This window comes from Papaver somniferum, unplaced genomic scaffold, assembly GCF_003573695.1.
Source record: "Papaver somniferum cultivar HN1 unplaced genomic scaffold, ASM357369v1 unplaced-scaffold_119, whole genome shotgun sequence".
Lineage (NCBI taxonomy): Eukaryota > Viridiplantae > Streptophyta > Magnoliopsida > Ranunculales > Papaveraceae > Papaver > Papaver somniferum.
In genome coordinates this window covers 1,903,022-1,911,813 of record NW_020620936.1, presented here as the reverse complement: position 1 = coordinate 1,911,813, position 8,792 = coordinate 1,903,022, and the positions used below count along the sequence as shown (strand labels likewise).

At 41.7% G+C, this 8,792-nt stretch overlaps 1 long non-coding RNA gene across 1 annotated transcript; it reads right to left on the bottom strand.

Moving 5' to 3' along the window:
• Positions 1–2,996: 2,996 nt before the first annotated feature.
• On the bottom strand, positions 2,997–4,828 carry LOC113330855. Its single transcript, XR_003350535.1, has 4 exons — positions 4,423–4,828; positions 3,948–4,067; positions 3,562–3,654; positions 2,997–3,423 (listed from the first exon to the last, which is right to left on the bottom strand). It is a non-coding gene; the product is annotated as an uncharacterized LOC113330855 (long non-coding RNA).
• Positions 4,829–8,792: the final 3,964 nt, after the last annotated feature.

Below are 8,792 nucleotides of genomic sequence, written 5' to 3'. Positions count from 1 at the left end.
ATTTTTGCAAATTAGTCAGGGTAATATTTGAATCTTGTGAATTATCACAAAATTGATTGAATTCTATGTGTTGACACTTTAAGTTTATTGCCAGAGAGCAGTATGCTTTCTGATTGAGTACTTTTATGCAAGGACCTTAACCTCGATACTTGGAAATTCGTGCTACTCTGTTGCGAGTGAACACAAATTGTCATGCCATATCAATATTAAGGGTTCGGCACATAAAGTATTCAAAGAAACTTATATTAATTGAATAACATGGGCATGGTGCCGAAATTTACAGAATATTTGAGATTGTTGCTACATGCACCATTCTGGATAAATTTCATGAGGAAATATTGAGTTGCTCAATAAATGTGCCAGTGGAGAGGTTGAACACTCATCACTTTTACATGGATCCATTTCTTTGCAGAGTGACAACACATTAAACGCAAGGTTTACAATTTTAACCCTGAACTAAAAACCACCATCAACATTAAGTCCCCTGCTTAGCTCGTAACAGTGGCGTTGTTGCGGGGTAAGCATGAGACAAGCAAGGATAATAAATCGAAAAAGGCAAGACATGAAGAGTTTTCCAGAAAAATTCGACTGACCTTGGAAAGAGGCACGAGTAGCCCATGATCTTTGCACTGGCGGCTTGGAGCATTGGCATACTTCCGGCTCGGCTATAGGGTACTAGTGTTTGGCGTTGCAACTTTGGCCACGGAGTATTGGCGCTGGTTTTGTCACGGAGCTTTGTCTCATGTTGGTGCTGATTTAGGCGTGGCTGAATCCAAAACGAATTCCTTTTCCTACCCAAACTCTCAAGGCTTCGTGCATTCAAAAGGGATTACCCTCTCTTCTAATCTTATTCCGTTGGCTTTGCTTCTGTAACAGCGAGCTTCCTTCCATCAGCAACCCAGGTGAGCCAATTACCCCAGATAGATAAGTATCTAATCCAGTTGATATCCCGTATCCCGAGCCTTCATATACAGCAGGCGAAAAAGTTTCTCTTTTTCAGGTTTCTCTTTTATATCGGCGTAATATAAAAGACTACTCTGAGCCTTTCTTTTCACATCGATCATCACAGAATTTCGTTCATCTTCTTTTCAGGTATTTCTTCATATCTTCTTGCAGCTTTTCTTTTGTCTTATTTCATCACGTAGGTTGTTGATACAGACATAATGCCTTTCTGCATTATATGATGGGAACTTCTGGTGATGATCACTCTTCCAATTCCTCGGAGAAAAGCTTTGAAGTTGACAAACCCAAGTTTTCTGTGTCTGAAGAGGTATTAAACAAAATCGATCCTATGTTCCGTGAGGCTGGCCAGATCACACATGGTATGCCTCTCACTCATCTGCGCATTGTTCGAGGGCGTGCTCAAGCTTTCATGGCTTCGGTTGACATGGAGGAGAAATGGAGACATGATGAAGCATCCCAGTTTGATAAGGCGTCTCAGCGCGACGAGGCGTCTCAGCAACCAAGTGCCAGAGCTGAAAGGTTCGCTGCTCGACTAAAACGACGAAGGGTTGAGCATAAGAAGCCCCTGGGAGAGAATAAGTTTGATTATCCTGTACATAACGACATCGTAATCCTTGACTCTGAATTGGACGAACCAGTGTATCCTCAAGAGGTTGTTGGATCAGTTTCTGAGAAAGATGTCGGTGCAGCCCACGAGAAGGAAACTGGAACAACTTCTACCAAAGCTGCTACTGAAACAGCTCTAGGAGAGGATGCTGAAGCTGCTGCTGAAACGGCTTCTGGAGTGGATGCTGGAGCAAGTGCTTGAAAGAACTCTAGTGGAGGCGCCGCTGACCTTAGCATTGGCATTGACTACTAGTTTTCCCAGTTCATTATATCCTTTCGTAGAAGAACAATCTTTTTCGTAGCTTGTAGATGTTTGGTACTTCAGGTTTTTTTTTTTTTTTTTTGACTGGATCCATGCTTCACCGAGTAATATTCTTTCATTCACGCTTTTGCGAAAAATAAGCATTTCCATTCATCTAGAATGATTCAGCAAACGGAAATGCTAGTTGACATGTCACATTTCCTCCATTTGGCTACTTCCACAATAACTTCCCCGCATGTCGTTGGCAATAATAACTCCAAAATAGGGGAAACAGTGGCAATAGTTAAGGAGTTGACCAACTTTTATTCGCAAATCTTACAGGGCGTCTGTGGCATGCTGCCCGAGTATGTAGAAGTGTGAGGTGCCACAGACTGGTGAGATCTCTGGAAATCTTGTCTGGTGAAGGTTGAAGCCAGCTGAGAGAAGGTGTCTGCCGCCACCCGATGATCTTTTTCCTTGCGTATTCTCCGCTTCAGTATTTTGAATGAGATATTTCTTGTAGGGTTTGATTTTGAAGTGATTGCTAATGGCTTTGTGAGAGTTTGGATTTACTCGGTACTTTTCCTTTGGGATGATTCAGGAAAACTTATTTTTGAAAGAAACGATGCATTAATTAAAATCAAAACTCTAACTATGAATGCAAGCAGTGCAATTATTTTGGAGGAATTACAGATACTAGATTTTTTGCCCGTGCTACGCGCTGCGCGGACCCGATAACCGTCCATTTTTCTTCTTTTAACCATATTTTTGGTTTGATGTGATTTGGCTTCGACTCGCCCCGTCGTGTATTTTTTATTTAGTGGGGCGGGCGAGGCCCTTCGTGCATTTTTTATTTAGTGTCGCGGGCTTCGCCCGCCCCGTCACAATGCGTTTTTCATTTGATATGGCTCGGCTTCGCCTCATCCCAATGCATGCTTAGGATTTTTGGTTGGATGCCCAAACAAAACATGGCCGGGTGGAGGAAGATTGCACCTACACTGGTAATTGTTTTTTTGGCCCAAAACAAAACGTTACCTATATGCAAGAAGTTTAACAAAAAACTGGTAATTTTTTATTTTTTTTTTCGTGTTTGAGGTGTTGGACAAAGAACCTATAATAACTTAATTAATCTGGAGATGGGATAAACCCAAGTATATACCTAATGACAAAGAGAAATACAAAGTAGTAACAGGGAGAGAAAAATCGCACTCGCTGGAATTCATATACACTTACCAACATAGTGTAGTCTGCTCAAGAAATACAGTTGTTTATACATAAAAAATACAATATAGAAATCAGATCAAATTTAGTGGATGCAAAAGAATCCCACTAAACCTACTTGTAGGGAAATATAGTTTTCTGAACCTTCTTACGGAATCAACTATTTTTCCATTCTCCATCTGGTCTTTTCTAAAATGTTTGAAAGGGAAAACACCAAAATTCTACAATTCTCAGTTTTTGATGTTGATTCAAGACCGAGAGTACTACATGATTAAAAAAAAAATAACACCTAAAATCACACCCACTATTTGTTATGCTACTCTTTGCACCTGCAACCATTTCCTGCATGACCTGAATCTCATCCCCCTCAAAAAGCAAGCTTTAAACGCAATCTGCAAGATTCACCGTGAATAAACATCTTAAAAATACATAAACCCTTAGTCCATATGGTTTCTTTTTCGTTCCATATAATATCTCTTTTGATTCTCTAGAGAAATTACTTACTTGTTAAAAGAAGAGAGTCTACTTACTTGTTAGAGTCTGGAATGGACCTCTATTCGAGTGAATTCCCCTGCCTCTATCAGTAATACTGTGTGAAGGATAAATGTAGTAAACTTACATGCCTGAAAATAAACAAAGCAGAGTTAAAATATTTATTGACCATTAAATTATAGTTAGTAAAACTAACTGACCTAGCCCTTACCTACAAATTATAGTTAGTCTGCAGAACATTGCCATCATAGGCTATTTATCACTCGAATTTTGAGCACAGATATCAAATAAATTTGTTCTCTTAAGCTAGATTACACTAAATGCCAGCACAATCCACTTCTAAATTAGAAATGACTTAACTGAACTGTCGTACTCAAAGGTATACGAATTTGTTACCCTCTAAAGTTTAATTCATCAGACTTACCATATACACATGTACATCCGAAATATTTTTGATCCTAACTATTGTCTGGATAACATTTTTTGATCCAGACTACTGTCTGTTTTTTCTCGCCGTTCTTCAACTTCTTCTTCAGTCCTTTAGCTGAAGAATTAAACATAAACCCAAAAACCACAAACGGCAATCAACAATTCCATTAGAGATAATAAGTCAAATTTACAAATTGTTGACATGAAGATTGTAATCAGTTAATCTAGTTATCAGTAGCATATCTATTAGCATGATTGAAATACCAATTAACTTAGATAATTCAGATATCAATAGAAACATGATAAAAAATATGTTTCATTCTTATCAAAATTAAGATTATATCCTCAGTATTTCGACACTAATGAAGATATTGTATTGATCTAAACAGTGATTAAAACTTACAAAATATTTCAGAAATCTAAAAACATCGATACAAACAAAGAATTAAAAAAAAAAAATCCAGGGTTACCTTCTTCTTCTTCGACATCACACAGTATTTACTGATGAACCGTAGATGGGTTTAGATGTCACTGCCATGGATTATTGAGTGGAATCAGAGAAGATTAAGAATGAATCTAAGAGTTCATGTGGCTGTAAGACATGGGTTTAGTTTGAATTCGAGATTGCAGTTAGGGTTTGAGAAGTAATTGGAGATGTAATTGATGAACAGAGAAGAGGGAATTTCTAGGGTTCGTTGTTGTTATTGATAAATGGAAGTCCGGTGATGAATAATAGGTTCTGGTGATTGGAATCGATGTCTATTTAAAGAGTTTGTGATGGATTTAAGATTACACCAAGAAGAACTCCAGATTTGAGGATTGATCGTTTAGTTCAAAAAAAGCTCGGTTTGAAGGCAAAATGGCAGAGAAGCAAGCAACAGAAGATGTAAATGGGACGAAACGGAGGCTCGGTTATTTTTAGGGTATAGAGTTTGACGGAAGTATTGTCCACACCAACGGCATAACTTAACGTCCAGTTAAGTATCCGGTGTAAACGAGATGTAACAAATTATTTAGGCGCAAATTCTGACAAAAGTATTGTCTACCCATCTTTATGTTGACAGTGTTACTAACGGCCGGTTAAATACCGGGTGTAAACAGATTGTTATAAAAATTTTAATGTCCCGACCAATAGAGTCCCGCCACTTGTCGTCACCAGGATTGCTCTTCCTCAAACTTTTATCTAATTTAATTTGAGGGGGGTGTCACATTCACCGTGCGACGTGAGAGCTTATATGACTTGGCATTTTAAAGGAGGGGAGATTGCATGAAAAGAGAAATTGCTGAAGGAAATACTAGGGAGAATTTTGAAGCAAGAGGCAGCGTGACACCTTAGGCCTTGAAGGGTTTGAGTCATCGGGCATGTATTACTACACCTTCTAACTTGTCAGCATTGATGAACTTGCAGTAGCCTCCCAAAATAACTTCTGCTACTAGGTATGGCTCATCTGTGGAATCGGACGAAGGAGGCTGAGCGGTGACTTTTACTACCATGTCTCCAACTTGGAATGGGTTTTGGTGTTGCGCCGCTATTTGATTATTGTCGACTAAGACAGCTTCCAAACTTTTGACGAAACACTTGAAGGGGCCGGCATCCTATTCACACCTTCCAATGACACCCGGATTGATAATTGGATCTAGTCCCCAGGCTTGGGCGAGAGAAGAAGTGACTGATTGCAGAAAGGGTTATTCAACGAGACTTACTTGTGTCCGAAATCTGCGTATGTACGTCGATGGGCTTTATCCAGGCAACTGGGTTACATTGGCAAGTTGTAGATACGGCAGCATATAGTCCTCAGGGTCGAGACGGCTTCTTGGAAATTCTTTCAGATACGGACACCGGTAGATGACATACTCCTAATTTTGCTTTATTGTTATGCACCCACGAGCGCCCCAGAATCATGTCATAATTTGGGCATTCTTTGACAATGTGGAATTTGCCGTGTGTTAAAGCATCTCCCACATTGATTTCGAGATTGATGTAGCCGTAAGCATTCATTGCTTCCCCTTCTGGGTTTTTGACCACTGAGTAGCCTCTGTCTTTGAAACCCCTTCAAATATCAAAGTCTTGACAGTAATAATGTTGAAGTCGGAGGCCACGTCGATTAGTGTGTTATCGAACTCGACATCCTTCGGGTGAGCAGTGGTCAGCAGTCCCCAGTTACACTTTCCAACAGTGTTTCCCGAGAAAGATCGGGATTTAGGAATGGCTTCTTCGACAGAGAAAAGCCGTTTGCCCGACACAACGCGATTGAGGGATGCAAATATGTCATGACGCTGCACCTTGGAGAAATATAGGAGTTCACATACACGCTGCATCATGGACTGCACAGTTTTGTGAATGGAGTCCCCAAAAAGCATACAACTCCTGACTGGAAGAGGATCTCTGTGAACTCCCTCATTGCCCAGTTGAAGTTCTCCCGCTTCTACTTTTTCCTTGAAGATGCGTTTCAATCTATTGCATTCGTTGGTCGGGTGATGGACGAACCTGTGGTAACAGAAATACTTGGGATTTGTCATTTCCTCTTCAGTTGGCGGGCGTCTGATAGGAGGCAGCTTGATGGCATCATCTTGAATCCATGCTTCCAAGAGTTTAATTACCTCCTCGATTGGGAATGGGAAATCCAGGGCAGCTTCTCCGGCTTCTTGGTGTTGCACAGGAGATTTAGTCACGGCCTTTCGAGGTGGAGCCGCCTGATGTGTTGGTGCTGCACGCTTGGGTGGCTGTTCTGCTGCTGGAGCTTTCCTTTTTCCTCCTTCACCCACCACGCTTATAAAGGGGCCAGTGCTATATTGCTTGTTGATGAGGCGTCTGTTTCCTCGAGTTTCGCGTGCATCTTCACTTTTGCTCGGCCTGGTTCTTTCTAACCATGCTGGTGCTGTTGTGGCCGACCGCTTAGCGGCTTCATGAAGTTCAGAGAATGTCTGGAAGCGTAGATTCTCCAATAAGGCGCGGTAAATGGGAACCATGCCATTGATGCAGGACTCCACCAATTGTTGCTCAGTCACGTTTGGGTCGTGATAATCCAGTGCCTGAATTCTGAATCTTTTGATGTAATCATTTGGATGTTCATTGTTTCGTTGGAACATCCTTCCTAAGTCTGAAAAGGTGATTTGCTCAGACACAAAGAAATACTTCCTGTAGAAAGCTGCAACCATCTCACGCCAGTTGGATATGTTGTTTGGTGAAATGTTGTTGTACCAGGTGTACGCTCTTCCAGTAAGTGACTTTGAAAATTCTTTCAAGTGGAAGACATGATTGTATTCGTGCTCACCCAAGGATTCTAAAAATCGAGAGATATGTTCACGCGCATTACCAGTGCCATCATAAAGGGAGAAATGAGGAGAAGAATATCCCCTCGGAAGAGGAACTCTTTGCACATCAGGAGGATACAGAGGTTGATGCTGGTACATGTCCATCGGGTTTTCTCTGTCTCGATTTCGGAGAAGTCGTTCCAAATCTTCACGTGTGATGAAATTGGATGGATGATTCCTCTCCAATGGGAGGGCTTCTTCATATACAAGGGTGTGCCCTGCTGAGGTACTGGCGCCAGGGGTATTAAAAGTGCTCCTCATTGGCTTTAGTCGGCGTGGTTCCTGCGGTAACCGCTCCGTCAGTGTCTTGAGGAAAGTAAGCACCTCCTTCTGAGTTGAAGCCATGTCCGTCTGAGCCTTAACAAGAACTTCTTGTCTTTCCATCAAATCAACAATGGTGATAGGGGGATTGGCCTCCTCTGGTTCCTCCAGTCTCTCGTCCCGATGGTGGAGTGGCGGCTCTGGTGACAACTGGGGGCGTCACGCTTGAAGAAATATTGGGGGTGGTGGCATCGACTCTGGCTCTGGTGATCGGAGGTGTAATGCCTGAGGGAACGTTTCCTTCTACGCTGGTGTTGATCATGCTGGCAGGTAGTACATTGATGTCACTGGAAGGAACGTTGGTACCAAGGACATTTTCAGCGCCTGTAGCCTCAGGGTTTGTTTTTGATCCGGACTTGAGCTCTACCATCTTAAAATTGGGATTTGAAAAATGAAATTAAAATTGGGAATTGATATTGCAACCGAGAGATTAATCTTCCACTATGGTCGCCAATTGTTTATGGGTAAAACCTGTTTCTGCTGGTTTTTGTAAATTTGGGTGTGTGGATGAGAAACGAATCTAATGCACTGCACGGGAGTACTTTAGATTCGAGAGATCAATCTGTACAATCCTGGCCTAAACCAAGAAATGGTCGTTCCAGTCTTGCTTCGGTCACAAAGTGAACAAGAAGGGTTGATCTTAGGGAGGGATGCGAAGAAGGTTTTGAGACCAGAATGGTTAATTCTGAAGGTGTGGCTATTTTATGACTTGTATCAGAATTTGGGAACTGACTTGCGGAATGTAAGCTATCAGTTCTTTGGTGTTTTCTGGATACTGTGTTGTTGTTAACCAAACTGTTGTTTGGTTGAAATAGGTAGAACCTATTTATAAAAGTCATATTGAACGCACCCTGATCTCGTAGAAAGTGGGAATGATTGAGTGATGGAGAAGTGGGGTCGTGTTTAAATGCCAGAAAACCACGTTCCCACTATGAAGGAGACGGGTTATTTTACACCCACTACTTTTTGCCGCCACTAACTTCCATGCTTTCTGACACTTTCTTATAATGGGCGTGTTGCACGCCGCACGCTGTAAACCGCCAGACCAATACCCTGATGAGTATCCCCCAGTTTGTGACATGTTTGATGTCTCGAGTGTTTTCGTAGAAAACGTGTAGCAGATTGCTATGTGTGGCAAGTCAAAGTCAAGATACTTGCCGCAGGAGAATAGCATGTGGCGCTATTAGGCTAGTCTTGGTTGGTC